Below are 22405 nucleotides of genomic sequence, written 5' to 3' on the forward strand. Positions count from 1 at the left end.
TCACTGCTTGCAGTACTTCATTTCTATCTAAACGTCTTTCCGTCAATTTATTTCCTTTATCGTTCCGGTTCCGCAATTCATGGCATAACGCTTATCATAGCACGCTCCTCTCTGAGCCGTCACCTGCTGGGTATGACAGGCTTAATAGAATATTAGGGGCGGTGGATGAGCACAAACGCAGACCTGCTTCCACATAGTTCGTTATTACACACCTAGCATTGTATATCACGCCAGTAGGTCGAATGTTGAAATTTATAAGCAAACTGCAATTATTGAGAGCAGAATTAAAACCGCCTTTGTAGTACTGAACAGAAAATCTGGCCTTACGGCCATATTATTTGGAACACATGCCGGAAAAGGCCAAAGCCATTATTTGATTTTGCCGGTCAGTAAGTTAATAATGATGCCTACGTTGAAGGGAATGTTGAATACGAATCAATTAACTGAGGACTTATTTAATATGCCTGTGATGAAATATAATAATAAAAATAATATGAAGAAGAGGTGGAAATAGAAGAATAATGGGGGCGTGATGGCTGATCCACGGTCGTGATCCGAACCCTGGCCAATGTGGAATTTTTAAATGTAATGTAACCTCCTTGAGGTTTGGGTTCACGAAAATATGGCGCGCCGGTGATTATGATGACGATGTGAACAATGACGGGAGATTACGAGCTTGATTTCTGGCGTTTAATAATAATAATAATAATAATAATAATAATAATAATAATAATAATAATAATAATAATAATAATAATAATGATAATAATAATAATAATAATAATAATAATAATAATAATAATAATAAATAACCCACGGAATTCCTTATCAAACGCTTAACTGATAGGCTATCATACATACATACATACATACATACATACATATATACATACATACATACATACATACATAACTTATCATTTCAGACTGTTATGCCTTTCAGCGTTCAGTCTGCAAGCATCTGTGAATTTACTAAAAGTCGCCACAATCGTCTGTTTGCAACTAGTGCTGTGGCATCATTTACTTCTATACCTCTTACCTTTAAATCGTTAGAAACTGAGACTAAACATCGCCGTCTTGGTCTCCCTCCACCTCTCTTACCCTACATAACAGAGTCCATTATTCTCCTAGGTAACCTGTCCTCCTCCAAATGCCTCACATGAACTAACCAGCGAAGCCGGGTTATGAATACAGCTTCATCCATCGAGTTCATTCCTAAATTATCCTTTATCTCCTCATTCCGAGTTCCCTCCTGCCATTGTTCCCACTTGTTTGTACCATCAATCATTCTCGCCAACTTCATGCCTGTTACTTCTAAGTTATGAATAAGATACTGAGTCCACCCAGCTTTCACTCCCGGAAAGCAAAGTTGGTTTGAAAACAGACCGATGTAAAGATAGTTTCGTCTGGGAGCTGACTTCCTTCTTACAGAATACTGTTGATCGCAACTGCGAGCTCGCTGCATTAGTATTACTACACCATGATTCAATCTCACTTACTATATTACCATTCTGGGAGAACACACAAATACTTGAAATTATCGACCTGTTCTAGCTTTGTATCACCAATCCGACATTCAATTCTGTTGAATTTGTTACCTGACATCAGTTTAGTCTTCGAAAGGCTAATTGTCATACCATATTCATTGCATTTATTTTCAAGTTCCAAGATATTAGACTGCAGGCTTTTGGCAGAATCTGCCATTAAAACCAAGTCGTCAGCATAGGCCAGACTGCTTACTACATTTCCACCTAATTGAATCCCTCCTTGCAGTTTTATACCTTTCAGCAGATGATCCATGTAAACTACGAACATCAAAGGTGAAACATTACAGCCTTGTCTAACCCCTGTAAGTACCCTGAAACAAGAACAGATTCTACCATCAATTCTCACTAAAGGTCAGTTGTCAACATAAATTCCTTTAATTGATTTTAATAATCTACCTTTAATTCCATAGCCCCCCAGTATGGTGAAAAACTTTTCCCTCGGTACCCTGTCATATGCTTTCTATAGATCTACGAAACATAAACACACTGCCTACTCCTCTCGTAGCATTTTACATTTACCAGACGCATACTGAAAATCTGATCCTGACAGCCCCTCTGTGGTCGGAAACCGCACTGGATTTCATCCAACTCCCTCTCAACTACTGATCACACCCTCCCAAGATGCCTGTGAATACTTTGCCTGGAATACTAATCAATGCGATACCACGATAGTTGTTGCAATCCTTCCTGCTCCCTGGCTTATAGATAGCTCAGTTACTGCTTTTGTCCAATCTGAAGGTACCTTAGCAACACTCCGTGCTAATCTTACTACTCTATGAAGCCATTTCATTCCTACCTTCCCACTATACTTCACCATTTCAGGTCTAATTTCATCTATTCCTGCTGCTTTATGACAATGGAGTTTATTTGCCATCCTTTCCACTTCCTCAAGCGTAATTTCACCAACATCAATTTTCTCCTCCCCATGAGCTTGGCTCTTCGTACCACCAGCAGGAAGATTTCCTTTTACATTGAGAAGATGTTCAAAATATTCCCTCCACCTCTCCAGTGATTCCCTAGGTTCTATTATGCGTTCACCTGAATTACTCAAAACACTGTTCATTTCGTTTTTCCCTCCCTTCCTGAGATCCTTTGTTACTGTCCAGAAAGGTTTTCCTGCTGCTTGACCTAGCCTTTCCAGGTTATTGCAAAAATCTTCCCACGACTTCTTTTTGGATTCAACAACTATTTGTTTCGCTCTGTTTCTTTCATCTACGTACAAATCCCTGTCTGCCTCGGCCCTTGTTTTGGGCCATTTCTGATAAGCCTTCCTTTTACGTTTACAGGCTGCTCTCACGTCATCATTCCAACAAGATGTTCGGCTTTTTCCATCTTTACACACAGTTGTTCCTAGGCATTCCCTTGCTGTTGCTGCTACAGCATCCCTGCATGCCACCCATTCACTTTCTATATCCTGAACCTGCTTACTGTCTACTTTTCAAAATTTCTCACTAATCATATCCATGTACTTCTGTCTAATTTCCTCGTCCTGGAGATTTTCTACCCTTATGCGTTTGCAGGCAGATTTTACTTTCTCTACCCTAGGCTTAAAGATACTTAGTTCACTACAGATCAGGTAGTGGTCTGTATCATCGAAAAATCCGCGAAAAGCTCGTACATGCCTAACAGATTTCCTGAATTCAAAGTCTGTTAAGATATAGTCTATTGTGGGTCTGGTACCCCTAGCCTCCCATGTGTAGCGGTGAATAGCCTTATGCTTGGAGAATGTATTCGTAACTGCCAAACACATACCAGCACAGACGTCCAGCAAAAGCTTCCCCTTTACATTAGCTTCCATATCTTCCCCACATTTATCAACCACCCTTTCGTATCCTTCAAGTCGATTTCCAACTCTCGCGTTGAAATCGCCCATTAGCAGTATTCTATCCTTGCTGTTGACCCTGACCACGATGTCACTCGATGCTTCATAAAACTTGCCAACTTCATCCTCATCTGCACCCTCACATGGTGAATACACTGAGACAAATCTCGTCCTAATTCCTCCAACTGACAAATCTACCCACATAACTCGTTCATGTACGTGCCTAAAAGAAACTATTTTGCGTGCATTAGCATTTCTGATAAACAGCCCTACCCCATACTCTGCCCTTCCCTTTCTAACACCCGCCAAGTACACTTTATAATCTCCTAACGCTTCCTCGCTATCTACCCCTACCCGAATATCACTTACTCCTAGCACATCCAGATGCATCCTCTTTGCTGACTCAGCCAGTTCTACTGTCTTTCTTCCATAAGCCCAATTAATATTGATAGCTCCCCATCGAGTTCCATTTCGTTCGCCAAGCTTTTTCCAAGGAGTCCCTCGCCTGTCAAATGGGAGTGGGACTCCGTTACTCCCATCGGCCCGAGGCTTGCTTAAAATTTTCTGAGCTCGGTAAATACATGAAGCAGGATGCTACCCTACTTACTCATAGTCCAAGTGAGGATCTCTTCTCTAACGGGTTGTGGACTACCGATAGATTGTATAGTCCTAGCCGCCTGAGCACAAGTAGGGCCATGACTCAGAATATGTCCGAGATGCCCACTCACATTCTATATCAACTGATATCCCAACACACAGGACCACTTATTGTGCCACTCAGCCGTTGCCCATGATTCACGAACTGGGACATGGCTACAGTAACTCACACCATGAACCAAGCCATCACGCTCCAAGTATTTTCTTAAGAGTTAAAAATGGCAAAATGTGTCTAACCAACACCGAGAAACTGTAAAATACTAGCAAAACACTTCGATTGGCTTCTGAACCGTTGAATACCCGAGCCACATGTTGGAATTTCCAGAGACTCATAAAAACATAGAAGCAGATACACCACCTCCTGTTGAAGAAATTGAGGAAGTAATTACAACCCTAAAAAACACATAACCGTGTGAAGAAGACTCCATTACAGCTGAGCTTTTAAAATGGTCTCAACCAGAAACCATTGATGACCTTCAAATCATACTTGAAGGGATCTGGAAAACGGAGAATATCCCGGAAGGATGGAAAGTAGTTCTTATATATCATTTGCATAAGAAAGGTAACAAGCAATATGTAAAAGAACTATAGAGGTATGTCCCTATTGCCAGTGGCTTATTACGTATTTTCCATAAAATTACTGAACAGGGCAAAAGTAACTTTTGATCGTCATTTGTGTGAATATCAAAGTTGATTTAGAAAGAGCAGATCTTGCTCAGAACTGATCTTCAACATGAAGTCTATAATCCGTCACATATTAATGAATTCCAAAGACATAGTAGTAATATTTTTAGATTTAAAAAAAGGCTTTTGAATCACTTGATAGGGAAATTCTTGGTAAAATAATCCGAGAGTTCGGAGTTAAAATCAAATTGGCAAACCTAATCCGTGAAACCCTCACGAACACCATACTAGAGCTAAAATTTATGTGTGAAATATCTAAATCACTGAGAATAAATACAGGTGTAAGGCAAATTGCGTCCTGGAGAAATAGTAAGAAATTGCAATGAAAATCTGATAGAACAGAAGATATCACCCATAGCATTGGGAAGAAAGAACAGAGGTCTTGAAATGAACGGTCTAGTGTTTGCAGATGATTTTGCCATATTTCCTGAAAACCTGAAAAATGCAGCAATACACGTCAATGTCTTGGAAGAAATTTGCAAACGGAACAGGTTTAAGAATTTATGTACTGTAGAAATTCAAATTTATGACAAATATAAAAAGTGCTCCAGAAATTCTAATGACAGAAATTGGTCAAATGAGGAAGGTAAAGAAATTCAAGTATTTCGGAGAAACAATTCAAGAAAATCGTTTAGAAAATTTCGCTGTAGAAGAAAGGATAGGTAAGATGGAAGGAGCATACGGTAAAACTAGGAATATCTACAACAAAATCTGTTCATCTTAAATCCCCGAAATACAACACTACCACACAGTAGTCAAACGGGAATGCCTACGCGCGTGTGCATGTCTAGTACTGAATTACAAGCTGAATAAATTAGAAGTACTGGAATGAAAGGTGATGCAGAAAATACTCTGTCCGCTAAGACCTACAGAACTCTGGAAATCAAGACGTAATAATGAAATATTCCTGAACATAGAAAACATAACAGATACAATACGGAAGAGGCGATTGATATTGTTTGGACATTTATACCGAATGGATGACAACACGTTAACCAAACTGATCTTCAAATATCTTTGGAACAAGAAGTCAACAACAACCTGGATTCATGGAGTCAAGAAAGATTTGGAAAGAAACAACTTAAGGGAAGAAAAAGCAACAGAGAGATTATTTGAAAGAAAGTGTTAAAAATGGTTGTCTCCAGAAGACCCTAACGGAGAAATAATAATAATAATAATAATAATAATAATAATATGACCGATCTCGATAGCTGCAGTCGCTTAAGTGCTGCCAGTATCCAGTAATCCGGAGACAGTGGGTTCGAGCCCCACTGTCGGCAGCCATGAAGATGGTTTCCCGTGGTTTCCCATTTTCACACCAGGCAAATGCCGGGGCTGTACCTTAATTAAGGCCACGGCCGCTTCCTTCCAATTCCTAGGCCTTTCCTATACCATCGTCGCCGTAAAACATATTGTGTCGGTGCGACGTAAAGCAAATAGCAAAAAAAAAAAAAAATATGCTTGATGATCATGATGATGCTTGTTGCTTAAAAGGCCTGACATCAACGTCATCGGCTCCAATGTTCACAATAATAATAATAATAATAATAATAATAATAATAATAATAATAATAATAATAATAATAATAATAGTAATAATAATAAATATTTCCCCCTTTTTCCGGGGTCGCTCAGACAGCGGAGCGTGAGTTCCAAAGGGTGGAACGTTCGCAGGGCCAACTTTACTGTTTTGGGACAGAACTTCAGATTTCTTTTTATTTGCAGGGCTATAGGTTACCGGATAGTTGACACAGCATGAAAACGGAACAAAAATAACAATAACATTTATTAAATAAAGAACAGTCTGGACATGCAGATGAGGATAGGAAAAAGGAACTATTTACACCAATACAACTCAAATTGACTGCTTCTGATCTGTAACGTGAACATATGTACACTGCATGCTTATGGGTTCCATTTGATTCAACCCGTCTTCATTTAAACACCATCCGAAGTCATGCTTCAGGTCAAATCCTCGATTTACGGAGCTGAAACATTGGACCAATCATAATGTTAGCGACAATGTCTTTATGACCCATAATGCTACATTAGATCATTAAATTATACAATATTCCCTTGAGGGATAAATTCTTTACCAATTTTACTGCTCCTTCGTATAAGTTCTGGGCAATTTCCCATCAATTTTTCTCACTACCATGACACTTTGGAAAATCATTTGATTAAATTTTCTGGAAATCTCCTTTACCAATTTTTGGAGAATTCTGCAACATTTCCATTTCTAAAAATTCTTTCACAATACTCAGAAAATTCACTTACAAAATTTTGGGAAAATCTTTGAACATTATCACAAGAAAATTCTTTCAACATGAACTTGGAAAATCCTTTACAATTTCATTGGAAAATTATATTAACATTTCATTGGAAAATTCATTTAACATTTAACTTTGAAATTCTTTGGCAAGTTTCCCCTCCTTCTCAAATTACGTTCGACTGTATTCTTTTATTGACAATTTTAAACGATTATTCACTTACTAATTTACTGTGGATAGATGGCAGAGTATCAAGTAGCGAAACGCGCAACCAACTGAAACAAAACTCCACATGACAATAAACCACATGAAAAATCACCAAAAGGAATAACACTTGTTGAAACACATGGATAAGCTGTTACACAATTTCACAATCTCCCCCAGTTATTTATCAGCAGATTATATCATAGTATCAAAGTTATCATTATTATTACAGTATTATCTTATTGTTATTATGTCTCCCTTCAGAATTAGGTTGAAGACCCTCGCATTATTTGCAGATAATATTAATGAATCACCATGACCTGTGATGAATGACCAAAATAGGATGAATAAAAAACGAAGAAACAATCATCACTACAATCAGTTAGTAATACATCGAAGAATGCACTCATAAACTCATCGAAAGAGAAAAACAAATTATTGAGTCTTTACTTTACACAATATAAGTTGTTGAGCGAAAGTTTATTATTATTCCCTGAATAATTAACCATATCACCATAAATCACAATATCATTACGACTAACATGTAACCTAGCGGTCATCATGTTGTCTATTTTTATCATAAAAATTTTATCATCTCAATCGTAGCTCACATTTAACTCTCAACAACAAATTTAAATTGTTCCGACTCATTATTATTATATCCCTCGTTATTATTCCTAAACGCATCATCTCGATGAGTTGCCTACTTTCCACAGCTATCACCTTCCCTTCTAAAGTCAGACTTACTTCACAAGTCATATCTTTACCAAAGCTTCGATTTAATTACTGCTTTAACATAATCCGATAATTTCTTATTATAGCCATGATTTTTAATAAAGTCATACATATTTCTTATTATTATTATTATTATGATTATTATTATTAGTATTATTATTAGCCTTCATTCCCCCGTAATCCATTTCGAAGACCTTAATTACACGTAACCTCGTGAAATTCACTAACAACTGGGTTATCCATCACTGGATCAACACAGCAATTTTCCAAGAAATGTACAAAATGAAATCACTGGACCAATGAATCAATGACTACTCTACCATCACAACAACTTAAATACTACATCTCTAACTAATCTACGTTTCATTATATAAGAAAACAATCCAACTAGCAATCTACCGAAAGAGAAGAAAATGTTACAACATTACTTATTATTCGTATGTAAATCTCCGGCGCCTTGAATATAGGTGTAGATGTAGGTTCCTCCTCCGGATTATGGTGGGTTGTAGATGAATAAATTCATCGTGCTGCTCTCACACGTCGGCTTAACACATCAAGATCCGTGTGCAGTCAAATAGTGTAAAATCACTCCATCAGTGTTTTAGAGTTCCCCAGGATTTCCTTATTGGTCGGTCCATGATGACGACTGGCTTTTGTTGATGTTGCTGAAACTAAAATTTATTATTAAAATTTGATCCACACTCATTGTAGACTAACAGTTTGCCTTACAATACTTAACTGGCGCAATGATGTACACTGTGGTTCAAGCCTACAAAAAGCTTCAAATCTTGACCTCATTTATCAGTTTACAGCACTTCATTGAGTTGTTGGAATCTCGAATAGTTCACTATATTACTGTTGAAAACGATGTTCCTCGGCCAGGTTTACTCTCGAAGATTCCATTTCAATGATAATCTTAGCTCGAATTTCCTAATAGAGCAGTCCATAAATTTCTGCGGCAAAACTTGACGTAACGTCTTGTACTGACTGTCCGTGGCTTGGAAACTTCCACCCAGGGAAATGTGAGGCAATGAGATATCGCACTAGGCTGATCTGTCTAAACAGAAAATTAAATTAGCACACTCGAATACCATAATCGTCGTGCAGTACTCTCTCGTAGTTAACTAGTTCCTTCAACGGCTTTAGCAGTGACCATCGTGCTCTATCTGTCTTTCAGCCTTACTAAAACCACACTGTTACTCTTCTTTCCAGAATGATTCTCTGACTATCGAACAGCTTCGCTAATTCTCATTGGTCGTCAGCTATTCTGCGACGTGATTCATTATTCCCAATTTGGAGCAGATCTTTCTGGAATCTCACTCCCCTTAGCCTACGGCACTCGCTATGTGACGTAAACCCTATTACGTATGATGTCCTTGACCGCCTGACACAGTTTCCTCTCGTCCGCAGCGGAACGGCCTGGTAATCAGCTGGTGCTCGCTCGCGCGTAGACCCGTGTTGCATTACGAGAATTGAACCAACTTCTCTTAGTCCAATAAGATACCATTTGGACGGGTACAATATATATCCAAAGGGTGACACGAAGCCATCTCATTCAATGGAAACCAATGTTACAATCAGCTCAGCGTATCTGTAGCAATCTATGGTAACAATATTGCACTAATTAAAGAAAATATCGTACCTACTGATCATCAATACGGTCAATACCTGTCGAGCACAATGAAGTTACGCAGTGGATCCCAATGGAATAAATAGAAAACATAACTGCAACCACAGGAAATTCACGGGGGTGAAGAGCCTCCTTATAGAGAGCGTCATCCAAGATCTAAATACCACACCATACTTTCTCATGACAGGTCTTAACGTATCGAAAATCAAAAAACGGTTCACACAACAAACCCAGATAAACATAATTCTACGACATGTCTACTGGTTCTGTAAAAAATCATCACATCCGTCATAAATAACAGGATTCAGGAACACTGGGAAAAGAAAATATTACTGCTAAAGTGCAAAAGGACTGTTGGAGGTATTTAAAAAACTATAAAATCTTGTAGAAAATTGATAACCTTGTCAGAGAGGAAGTCAGCTTGAAGCAGTACAACCCATAGCTATGGCTAATGGACTCCAGGAAAGCGTTGGACTCCGAACTCCACACTCGTTTCTTGAAAGTTCTAACCATGTACAAGTTAGACACTGTAAGTGTCTTAACTTGAACAGTGCAACAGAGATAATCGTATATGGAGAAGACTTATTCAAATCAGATGAGACATACTTCAAAGCGATTCCTTAACGTTTTTCTACTCCTGTTTGGCACATGATTAATTCTCACGGCTTATTAAATCAGCCGGTTATAGCTTCCATATCAAAGGCAACAAGAATTTCACAAGATATCGTAACACCACTCAGTCTTAGTGTTCTAGATTCTTCCTTATCTCATGTGCCCACTACAGACCACACAATATCCCAATGGAAACAGAAGATCATTCCAAAATGCGTTTTTTCAGCCGCACGTTGATAAAAGGGAATCGCAAGCCTTGCAGGCACACTAAAAATTTACCCTGAAAAAGAAGGCTTTATGTTTGCCATTCAGGATCAACTAATTTTATTATGAAACTACAGAAAATAATACTGCACAACAAATGGGTAGAATCTAACCTGAGTCTCCGTAGCTGTACATCTATCGAAACAATACCAGTACTACTTATAGATGCCAGTTGCTGGCAAACGGGGACTACCAATGCGGGTGTGATCAAGTATCAAAAATAACCCACCAGCAACTGGGTTATTAGTACTGTTTTATTCAGCATTCAACGTTACCACAAATACGCACCATAGTCCGTCGTTGGAAAAGAAGAGATGTATCGTCACCGACAAGACAATACCATGGAATAGACCAGACATCTTTTTACTTGATAACGTCAAGGAAACTTGTTATGTCATTGACATTGCATACCCTAGATTCCATAACCTGTAGCTATGTAAGTGCATGAATTTGTTGCTAGAAATTATAGCTAAATGATGTGTGGAGAAAATATACACAATGCCCCATATCGTACAATGCTTTATTACAAGGAAATTGCATAAACGTCAAGAAAATTTCATCAACACCATCAGCTACATAGAACTCGAAACAAGCTGTCATGTTAGCAATCTATCACATCGTCCGGAAATTATAGGAAATGAAATATCCCTCGAAGGTCTTCGAATCATCAATAGAAGCTGTGTTTAAGTAGTTAATATGAAAGAATGTGCTTATACTGCCTCTTTCTTCTATCTGACATAGATGAGGTACTCAACACCAACTATAATTCTGCGGAATATAGTGCGTTTTAATGATGATAATAATAATAATAATAATAATAATAATAATAATAATAATAATAGTTCTTCATTTTAAAATACAAATGCACACATTTTCATTATAAGCTGCTGAGCCTTCCAGTGTTCAATGGCAAGCCTCCGCGAATTAACGGCACGCTTCTTCAACTAGCACAGTACCTTCGTTCTGGACTACAACTCTCGTAATTAAAACACAAAGAACTGAATATAGCCATCGTCACATTGGTCTCCCTCTACTTCTCTTAGCCTTCATGGCAAAGTCCGTTATTCTTCCTTCATTTCCTTCGCATGTCCACCACCAAAGCCAATTTATGCGCACAGCTTTATCAATCGAGTTTATTCCTAATATAGTTTTAATCTTCTAATTCCGAGATTCCTGCCATTGTTCCTACTTAATTGTTATAGCAATCAGTCAGGCTACATTACCGAGAGGGTTGGTGGTGCAGTTATGGTCGCACAGTTCTGAGCATTCATTCGGGAGATAGTGGGTTCGAACCCCATTTTCGGCCTTCCGAGGTTCCCCTTTTCCACAGCAGGAACATACTAGGGCTTTACCTTAATTAAGGCCATGGCTGCCTCCTTCCGACTCCTTGCCATTTCCCATCATATCGTCGCCGTAATACCTAACTGTGCCGGTGCGACGTAAAACAAATTGTAAAAATAATAATAAACATCTGGTTACATTCTCGTCTGTTACTTGAAACATACCTAGGCCTATCACTCAAACAGACTTTCAGCTATAATCATAGAAGTCTCCAATATGGTGACTGTAACAGCTATAAGAGAAATCGTTAATGATCCTAGTTTGTGGTGATGATTGTTATCGCCTTCCGTTAACATAAGACTGATCCCGTACTACTGGACTTGATGGACAGCTGATATTGTTCTGTTATTCTGTACTTCCTTATTAAATCATCACCAAGCTCGATAGCTGCAGTCGCTTAAGTGCGGCCTGTATCCAGTAATCTGGAGATAGTGGGTTCGAGCCCCACTGTCGACAGCCCTGAAGATGGTTTTCCGTGGTTTCCCATTTTCACACCAGCCAATTGCCGGGGATGTACCTTAATTAAGGCCACGGTCGCTTCTTTCCAATTCCTAGGCTTTTCCTATCCCATCGTCGCCATAAGACATATCTGTGTCGGTGCGACGTAAAGCAAATAGCTTATTAAATCACTCCTTGTACTGTTATTTAACGTGAAGCAAACTCGGCCCATTCTGATCCCCACTCCGTTAAACCGGAAATAGTGTTCCGAAATTAACACCTTCTCCTCAGTTGTAAGAACCACAAATGCAGAAATCAACACAACACTGAATTCACAATATGTCCAACCATTATATACAATAAATAAATACTTCGTTGCTGGGAAACGTGGACTGCAGATAAGCAATACTGTCAGTGTTGTTTATTTTGCCGCATATCGTACTTGGAATGATCCTCCTGTTCCAGTTACGTAAGCCGACCTGACATTTGGTTTTGTTAGGTTACTTCCTTACTGATATCACTGTAGTATTGGAAATACCAATTTTCAATCAATTCGCACTTGCCTCATTTCGAGTTCCACGATATTATTATTATTATTATTATTATTATTATTATTATTATTATTATTTAGAATTTGCTTTACGTAGCACCGACACAGATAGGTCTTATGGTGACGACGGAATAGAAAAGGCTAGGAATGGGAAGGAAGTCACCATGGTCTTGGTTGTGGTACAGTCCCAGCACTTGCCTTGTGTAAAAATGAGAAACCACGGAAACCCATCTTCAGGGCTGTCGAAAGCGAGGTTCGAACCCACTATCTCCCGAATGGAAGTTGATATCTACGTGACCCAAACAGCTGGCCACTTCCTCGGTACGATATTAGATTTGCCGACTTTCAGCATAATTTATTATTAAGACTACGTTGTCGGCGTAGGCAAAGTACATTTCCACCCAACTGAATTTCGCCATGCCATTTCGTACTTTGCTTTATAGATATATCGATGGCTTTCTTTTAAAACCTTGTATGTCCAAATGCTCTTCCCACCCATTATATTCCATAGGATTGGTCACGCTTTCTAGTGACTTGTTTACATGTAGTCAATAAGAATAATTTTGGCTGTGTTCGTGTGTAGGGATGCTATTTGTGTGACGAATCTACGCACTTGTTCAGTATAATGTATTAAAGGTTCATTTTCGTTTACGCGTTAGCACAGGAAAATGAACACAATGAAAATTATTCTGATAGACTGCATAAAAGTATGTGGCTGGGAGGCGTGACCAATTTTAAGGAATAGGGTGTATAATAAGTAGGAAGAGCATTTTAAATAATGTCATCGACATATATACTACAGTACAAGCAACGCAGCTCTACCTTCTGTAACAAGTATCAACCAGGAACTCAATCTACCACCATTCCACACTGTGGCCCGATTGTCTACATATGTGTATTTGATTTCCTGTAATAACCTTACACTAATCTCATAATACCTCAGATGTGTTAACATTTTTGCCCTTGGTACCCTGTCGTGCGCCTTCTCAAGATCTGCGAAACATGAAACGTAACTGGAGATATATTTGTCTGGTAGTATTTTTCCTTTACTTGACGAGTACTGATAAACCGCTCCTGAGATAAATATCAGAACCATATTTTCAGTTACCGAGCTCGATAGCTGCAGTCGCTTAAGTGCGGCCAGTATCCAGTATTCGGGAGATAGTAGGTTCGAACCCCACTGTCGGCAGCCCTGAAAATGGTTTTCCGTGGTTTCCCATTTTTCACACCAGGCACATGCTGGGGCTGTGCCTTAATTAAGGCCACGGCCGCTTCCTTCCCACTCCCTGCCCTTCCCTGTCCCATCGTCGCCGTAAAACCTATCTGTGTCGGCGCACCGTAAAGCAACTAGCAAAAAAAAAAAAAAAAACATATTTTCAGCATGCGTCAAATAATGGAAAAGGCCCTAATGGGAATTAACAGTGAAATAAAATGGTTAACCGAAGTCCAACGACGGACTGATATGTTAGTAAAGTGTTCATATTTCCGTACAGTGCAACGTCTTAGGGTTTTCATGAATCTATTACCCTGTACCATAATCTATCAAAGAAAGTATTGCAAAGGGAAACAATAATGTGAAACGTGGCGGAGTAGTCTACATTCCGAAATGCGTAACACAATAGAATTTCATTTGAATCGGACTAGTTCCTCTCAACTGACGATGTGGGTACTAAATATAAAACGTCTATTCAACCACGATGGGATGCGAGTGACATGACGATTAAAAATGTTTGTTATAAAACTTTTGTGTAAATCTGGCAGTAGCCTCTTTCGGCGAGGCACTCTGACTGCACTAGTTTAGACCCTGGACGATAAGTAGAGAGTATCTGACTACCTACGCTTCGCAGTAGGTCATGTGAGGTTACAAATATATGTGTACATGTGTGTATTTTTTTTTATTCATGCACGACTCAGACATCACAATTACGTACATCAAGACTATTTTCCTTGAGATTTGATGTGTTCTGTGAAAAGAATATCGAGCTTTTTGTGTAAAGGAGAATGAACCTTAGCATACCGTACTGTAGGAATTTTTGTCTGCATGACGTATTTATGCACTCCTATAATTAATTATCAATGCTTGAATTAATTAATTAATGAATAAGCCTGTAGTGTCCCATGTAGTACGTTCGACTGATCTTTCGCGTGGTGAGCTAGACACGTGACACGGTTTTCTAAGTTATTTTTATAGGTTTTTGACTGGTTTCGCTTATATCTACTTTTGACATTTCACCTTCCCTTGTGTGAGATTTTTCGTCTCTAATTCTATATTTATTACTTATTTCAACACTATTCACTACACCCATATAAGTTTTCTGTCTATAAATCTATTTCATAACTCTTATTTTACCAATTTTTCACATTTTAACTTTCCACATTTTACTCGAACCATCGTCTTTCCATTCCCTTCCAAAAGGTTCTGCAATAGACGATTGGTTCCTCTTCCACGTCAATCAAGCCATATTGAGGAATGTACTCAATAGCCATCTGAGGGAACGTTGTTGGACGTTGATCACCCATGAAATAAGAAACCAAATAGGTCCAAAGAATAGTATGTGACTGACATTCATTCCAATAAATTACTTGGGAGAGAAGTAACAGAACCTTGTTCAGATACTTTGCATTGATTTCATGAGAATTATATACATATAAGTAATGTATATTATCCATGTGCTTTATGGCCAGGAGATCAACAACAGTTGATTGTTTGGCCGCCAGTAAATTATTGTTGCCCGCTTAGCACCACCCAGGGGACACGTATAGGGTATTGAGGAGGTAATTCCTACGGGCATCAGCAACGGTCATCCCCCAAACAACGGTCATCCCCTAACAACAGTAAATATGTTATTTCAATATATAATTTAGTATATAATTTATGTATTGTTGAATATTCCAATGTGTTGCCATACGCCAAATAACAAATAAATAAATCATGTATAAAATAATTCTTGGTCATTAAGTAGGCCTATGCGCCTAAGGAAGAAGGCTATTAAAAAAATAGGGAAGCCGGACTGAGTGGCTCAGACGGTTAAGGCGCTGGCCTTCTGACCCCAACTTGGCAGGTACGATCCTGTCTCAGTCCGGTGGTATTTCAAGGTGCTCAAATACGTCAGCCTCGTGTCGGTAGATTTACTGGCCCGTAAAAGAACTCCTGCGGGACAAAATTCCGGCACCTCGGCGTCTCCGAAAACCGTAAAAGAGTAGTTAGTGGGACGTAAAGCAAATATTATTATTATTGTTATTATTATTATTATTATTATTATTATTATTATTATTATTATTATTATTATTATTATTATTATTATTATTATTATTATTATTATTATTATTATTATTTAAAAAGGCAAGACAATAGAGACTCAATTGACGATGATAAGTTAATATTATCTCTTAAGTAACTGCTAGGTGGAAGATGTAGACGCAGTGGAGCTGATAATGCTTGCCTTGTATCCATTATTGAATTTTATTTGTCATCCATTATTAAACTAGGAATTACAGGGACATTTTTACTACTTCCAAATGTCCTGGTAGGGAGCAGTTCGCCGTGTTATTGTTAACAGAAGGATGATAATGTCTACGTTAATACAAGTGATAAGAGTCTGAGTTTGCGAAACTTCTGAAGTTTAATCCAAATGTTGTGTTTTGCTATATTATTTCTGTTCGAGTAATTTTCCGAAACAAAGTGAGTCCGACCGAAATGGTCCTGCCAAAAATGCCGTGATTCGTGTCTAAGAGCATATCGGTAAGTAAAAACCATTGACCAATTTTGCGATCAATATTGATTTAGTATTTTATAGTTGTACCATGTCCGTTTGTATAATACATACATGCGGATGGGGAATAAATGACCAGTTGTTAATTCATAGATGAATGCCGAGGCACCACTTGACTGAAATATCTATAAGTACCAGGTACTAAAGAATGGTCTGCCAAATATTCAGTTTGTAAGCTAACATGTGGCGAAGCAACGCCAAAGTTAAGCCGTTGTCTGGCGTAAGGGTGCACTCTCTGTCTAATGAAGAAGTCGGGCAGAAAGAGGACTGCAGTTATCCGGCAAACGGCCATTTAAATGCAATGGGCTTGCTGAAAGCCCGGAGCCCGGCTGCGTCATTATGGATCCAGAAAATCTCTTAAGCATCTCCCGACGATAACTTCCACCACACTGAGCAGATTAAAACCAGATTTGGAACGCAGTCGGCAGCAAGAAATAGCCCCTTATCTTAAACTGTTTTCTCTTGAGAAAAATGTTTTATAAGTTACCTGTAGGCCCAATAATTGATTATCGATTAGTGCTGTCTAATGGCCAAACAAGATGAACAGAAACGAAGCAAACTGCTTCTTTTCAAAACTACTACTACTGCTTTTGATTACATCCGATTAACACGTAGGCCCTACTGAAAGAATGTCCATACCTTTATGTGCATTTTCATAGCTGTCTATGTACACCAATACAATTAAAATGTATGCAAGTGCCCTACAGTTAATAAAAGACTAATTCGATACCCAATATTCAATCATCAACTATCATAGATAATTCAGGCGCCGCTACAGAGGTCTACTAAGGATGTAAGGAGTACATTCCACCGCATTTCATACTGAGCTAGAAGATGCTATTACATATCAAGTTACCAAGACCACTGAAATGTGCACCTTAAGATCTTCCAAGTGACAATTGCATGCATTTCATCACAGGTCGGACTGTATGAATAATTACTCATACCACAGTCACTTTCGTATTACCACATCACATTATTTAGCTCCTTAAAACAAAGTCCACCACCACTACACTCATACAATGTACATACCTTGTTATAATTAGAAGATATAGTGCAGCGTAAACACTACATTTCCGAAGAGTGATGTTGTGCTAAAATAACTATTACAGCAGAAGATGGGGTTTCATGAAACGGCAGGGCCTCAGGGCAGGACGAGGTATTTAAGAGAAGAGCAACCAGCCAATATTTGTATTGTGTATTTATATAATTTTAAAAATCTGAATTTGGCCAAGTATCTACCGCATAGAACCTAATGCTGCATGGTCAATTCTTCTTTTCCGTTTCTTCCCAGAACCTCTTCATTCGTTCACTTTTGAACATTTTCTACTCCTCAAATATTATCAACTTAGGCCTAAGTTTCATTGTTCCTTTCTATTGTTGATCAATTATGAATTATTTAACTTTTTTATAAACATAACAACAAATATATACATTCATTTATGAAATAACAATAATTGAATAACCAATGGAAGCTCAAGCAAATATAACAACAATTATCAAACAAATTCAACAATATTCGAGAACCACTCTCGAGCAAATGGGAACCTAATCTAATAACAACAATGTTAATTTGTCATCAGAAACGGAGTGTACACAGAATGGAAATTCCAAGCTCAATTTCTCAATATTGGTCGGAACTGGCACATTCATGTGCCTCAAAACAGGTTAGGGTATTAAATTCTCGGTAGGTTCTAAAATGAAACTACGAAGAATAGTTCCAGTAGAAATGAATCCTAATTTGCATTTCCAGACAAAGAAACGAGAGGTACATTACATGCCATAGGAAAAATGAACAGCAGACTAGAAGAAGGAATAGATTTTTAAAAGCCATCATATAAGGTCCCCAAAGACTGACATAATAGAATTACCTCATGGGGAACAAGTGCCCAGCTTAATCAGGCGATAAGCGCAACTTACTTTGTGGATAGAAGAATAAGCTGCCTCACACTACAACACGTTAACGACACTACTCACAAATCTAGTATCGTCAATCATCATGCCACACCCACCTATCAACCCAAAAATCCCACAGTCGCAAGGTTCAGTGAAGATCATTATCTTGCATATTGTAATCTCGATCAGACCGACGATAACGTACGCTTTTGCAGCAATAGGCTTCATAATGAAATCACCCTTGCGAGAACTGCAAACACTGTAGAGAATTCTGCTCCGACTGGCAGTTCATAACTACCGCAGAGCAATAGTACAACTACATGCCATGTCTTACTAAATATTTAACGACAGTCATAACGATCTTTCACAGAAAATTCAGGACCAACTTCAATCATCTAACATCGAAAATAGAACACTAAGAAACAGACAATTTATTTATTTATTTATTTATTTATTTATTTATTTATTTATATATTTATTTATTTATTTATTTATTTATTTATTTATTTATTTATTTATTTATTTATTTATTTATTTATTTATTTATTTATTTATTTATTTATATTTGTGTCGAATTTAGGGCTCACAGCCTTCTCATACACTTGTCATAATTACTCACTGATTTAAAAATATATGAAAGCGAATTAAAATGAAATACATTATTAAAATATTCATGAGTAAAAATACTCAATCGTCGGTCTGTGTACTCACACTTAGTACTTACATGGTTACTAACACATACAACTGTTGATGGGCGCCAGCTACAAATAGAAGTAACGATAACAGAATGAGAGTCTTGAATATCTCGAGGGTGAAAGGTAAGAAGCTCACTTTGGAAGCATAACATATAGATTCTATTAAAAGGAGATTGGCGTTCGGTTTCCCCATTAAAGTATGAGGTTATCTAATCTACTATTGCAATGAAAAATTAATTGTATTTGATACTAAACAAAATATATTCTTTATACATTAACTTTAGAGGGTGAGACCTGCTACGATAATATCAATGTTAATATAAAACTCTGAACTAACAACTGAAAGGGACTCTAGGCATTAAATTTGAAATCCTATTGACCGGGCATTTAAAACTTGTACAAGATGTTTATCCCACCTTCAACACTTATTACGACGTATTCCTTTGAGTTGGTATCAGCTGTAGGTATCTCAAACCTAATTTGGTGATGTATCCTTTTATTTTCACAAACGAGATATAGTATGACTTGAAATTATATTCACACTTCACAATCAAACTTATAAGTACAGTAATTCACTGATAACTGTTAGTCTCCATTACGACTACTCAGTATTCGGCTGTCACGTAACTGACACAAGAACTCGACCAAACAGATGCACGAAACACACTCCGAACATTTAATCCATTTGGTCACTGACGATTACGAATCCATATCACTGTTCCCCATTCGTCTCTTTCCAATTGACTCCAATTGACTTCATGACAAGTCTCTCCATTCATCTCCTTCCATCCAACTGCTTCCAACCAACTGACTGCCGCTAGAGGATACAGCCCATATATATATATATAGATATAAGTTGTCACATAGTATAACACCTACATCAGGATTAAAAACAGATGTAATGTAACTCCCACTCAGCTGTGTTGAAATAGCCTCAGGTGAACTTTGGAACTCCCTAAATATGATCTCATCGCTAAAAGCATACAATGACTGAGCGATGACTCAACAGTTACTGCAACAGTATTACAACATATGTTGCAATGTCAAAAGGTTTCACAATACACGTCCATACCTGATATTAGACAGTAAGTCTCACATTACATGATTTTAATGCTAATATACATGCACATATATATACACAATAAATTAACTACAATGAAGTAAGCGATAATTAATTAATACATAGCGAAATCAAATTATAGAATTTAATCAAACAATAATAATAGTTACAGTAATAGCAATAATAGTAATACAGACATAATAATAATAATAATAATAATAATAATAATAATAATAATAATAATAACACAGATGAATGCTTGTAATGGGTGTGAACCCTTACACACTTAACCACTTTAAATAAGTAAGGCAATAGGAGTGATACTACTACTACTACTAATAATAATAATAATAATAATAATGAAAATATGAAATGTATTAATAATAACAATATTAATAACTAGCTAATCTACCCGTGCTTCGCTACGGAATTCTACATTGTATACGGAATTCTAGTGTACACGTTGTGAGCAAGATTGTATTAAATTGCATAGCTCTTAACGTTACCCTAGAAACACGACGGGGAAGTCACCAAACATCTTTTCTCATATGAAGACTAAGTTAGGGAATTTTCACGGTAATGGTAGACCCGTTTGCATACCATCAGTCACAATCAGGTTTGGGAGTTTTCATTATAACGGTAGACACTCACATTTTACATCCTGCCTTTTTACATCCTCAGAAAGACTGTCTTAGTGGTTTCCCGAACTGAAATGAACATACATTACAATGACGTCAGTAGGAATGGCGCTTTTAAAAGCAATGCTTTCATATGAAATCCTCGAACAAATGAAACACCACATATTTTCTCACTTTTAAAGAATAGGACTACACTGCCGATCTAACAGTCCAAAGTTCCAGAGTTGGATAGACCAAGCCGCAGAATGCCGTGATTCGTGAACACACTTCGTCTTTTTTCGGTGGGGAGAGGGTCGAACAATGGAGACTCCCAGCACAAAAAATATGCCCTTTTACCAATCTGTGTCCTAGGAGTATCCGATGAGTCGGAAAATATCAATTCACTACACTGGCGGCGGAAAAATCTCTTTGACTTGGATGCAAATTTTTCTTCACTGATAATTTGGAATAAGATGAATGTAGAATTTAATAAAAGTGAAGAGGAAAGAGCTTTTCTTAAGAAACGGCTCTTTTCATGGTTGAATTTTGAGTTACTTAGTGAATTGTGGTGCTATAATTTGGAATAGGACTAAATTTTTATTCTAGACCAGGCCATACTACTACTACTACTACTAAGTCAGCCTCTGCCATACGTACGTACACTGCTCATTAATACAGCGCGTCAGAATAGGAATCAAATAACTGGAATACTATGAAGAAGCAGTGTGTTACGTACCAGCTGTATCAGAAAATGCATGAACCAGAAGAATGGCATGCTAAGGAAGAAAGTTTTCTAACTCCCCGTCTATTTCCCGCCAATATTCAGTCAGACTATTATACTCGGTACGCGGCAGTAATCCCATCTGTCCGAGTTGAGAGGCAGCATAAGAGACAAATACCATCAAAACAAACTGTTCCGAGGTATCTGTGGAACAGCAGAGGTGAAAGAAGGTGCGGGGGTGAACGGGCCTCAAAATACGAAATTAAAGTTAAGATAAAATTTAACAAGGTTATATTTTCTTTTCAAAATCAAGAAATAACAAGCATGGCAGGTACAGAGTAGCAAGGCAACAAAAGTACAATTACAGTATTTACAGGATTTGGGCTTCGAGCCCCGAACTCACAATTCTTGAGCAATTAGCCCAGCTTTACCCCAAAACAAGTTTCAACAGAGGGGCAGAAAACCCCATTCATGCCCAGGAGCACTTGCTCCAAATTACACAGTAAAGCCTCCTCGAGGCACGCAGAACCAAATTTCAAAAAGAGCAAACCGCTCTCAACGTTCAAGCCTATAAAAGGCCACACCAAACTCCACCTTCAAGTTGTCCTCCAAAGGACATGAAAACAGGGGTAAAATTACCCAACCTACTGAGGCCTATTAAGTTAGGAAAGGTTAATTACATGGCCTCTAAAATACCAATTTGAGAGGAGGCATTCTTGCACTCCTAATACACTTTATATAAAACCTACTTGGCACTAGGCCGTTAATGCAAGGGCTAATCCCATACTAAAGAGGTGACTTATATGAGAAGACAATTTACATTACGCTAGACTGGAAGAAACGGTTGAGAAAATAAGTTCACCTCGAAGCAATATGAGTGGGAGCTCGA

This window comes from Anabrus simplex, chromosome 2, assembly GCF_040414725.1.
Source record: "Anabrus simplex isolate iqAnaSimp1 chromosome 2, ASM4041472v1, whole genome shotgun sequence".
Classification (NCBI taxonomy): Eukaryota; Metazoa; Arthropoda; class Insecta; order Orthoptera; family Tettigoniidae; genus Anabrus; species Anabrus simplex.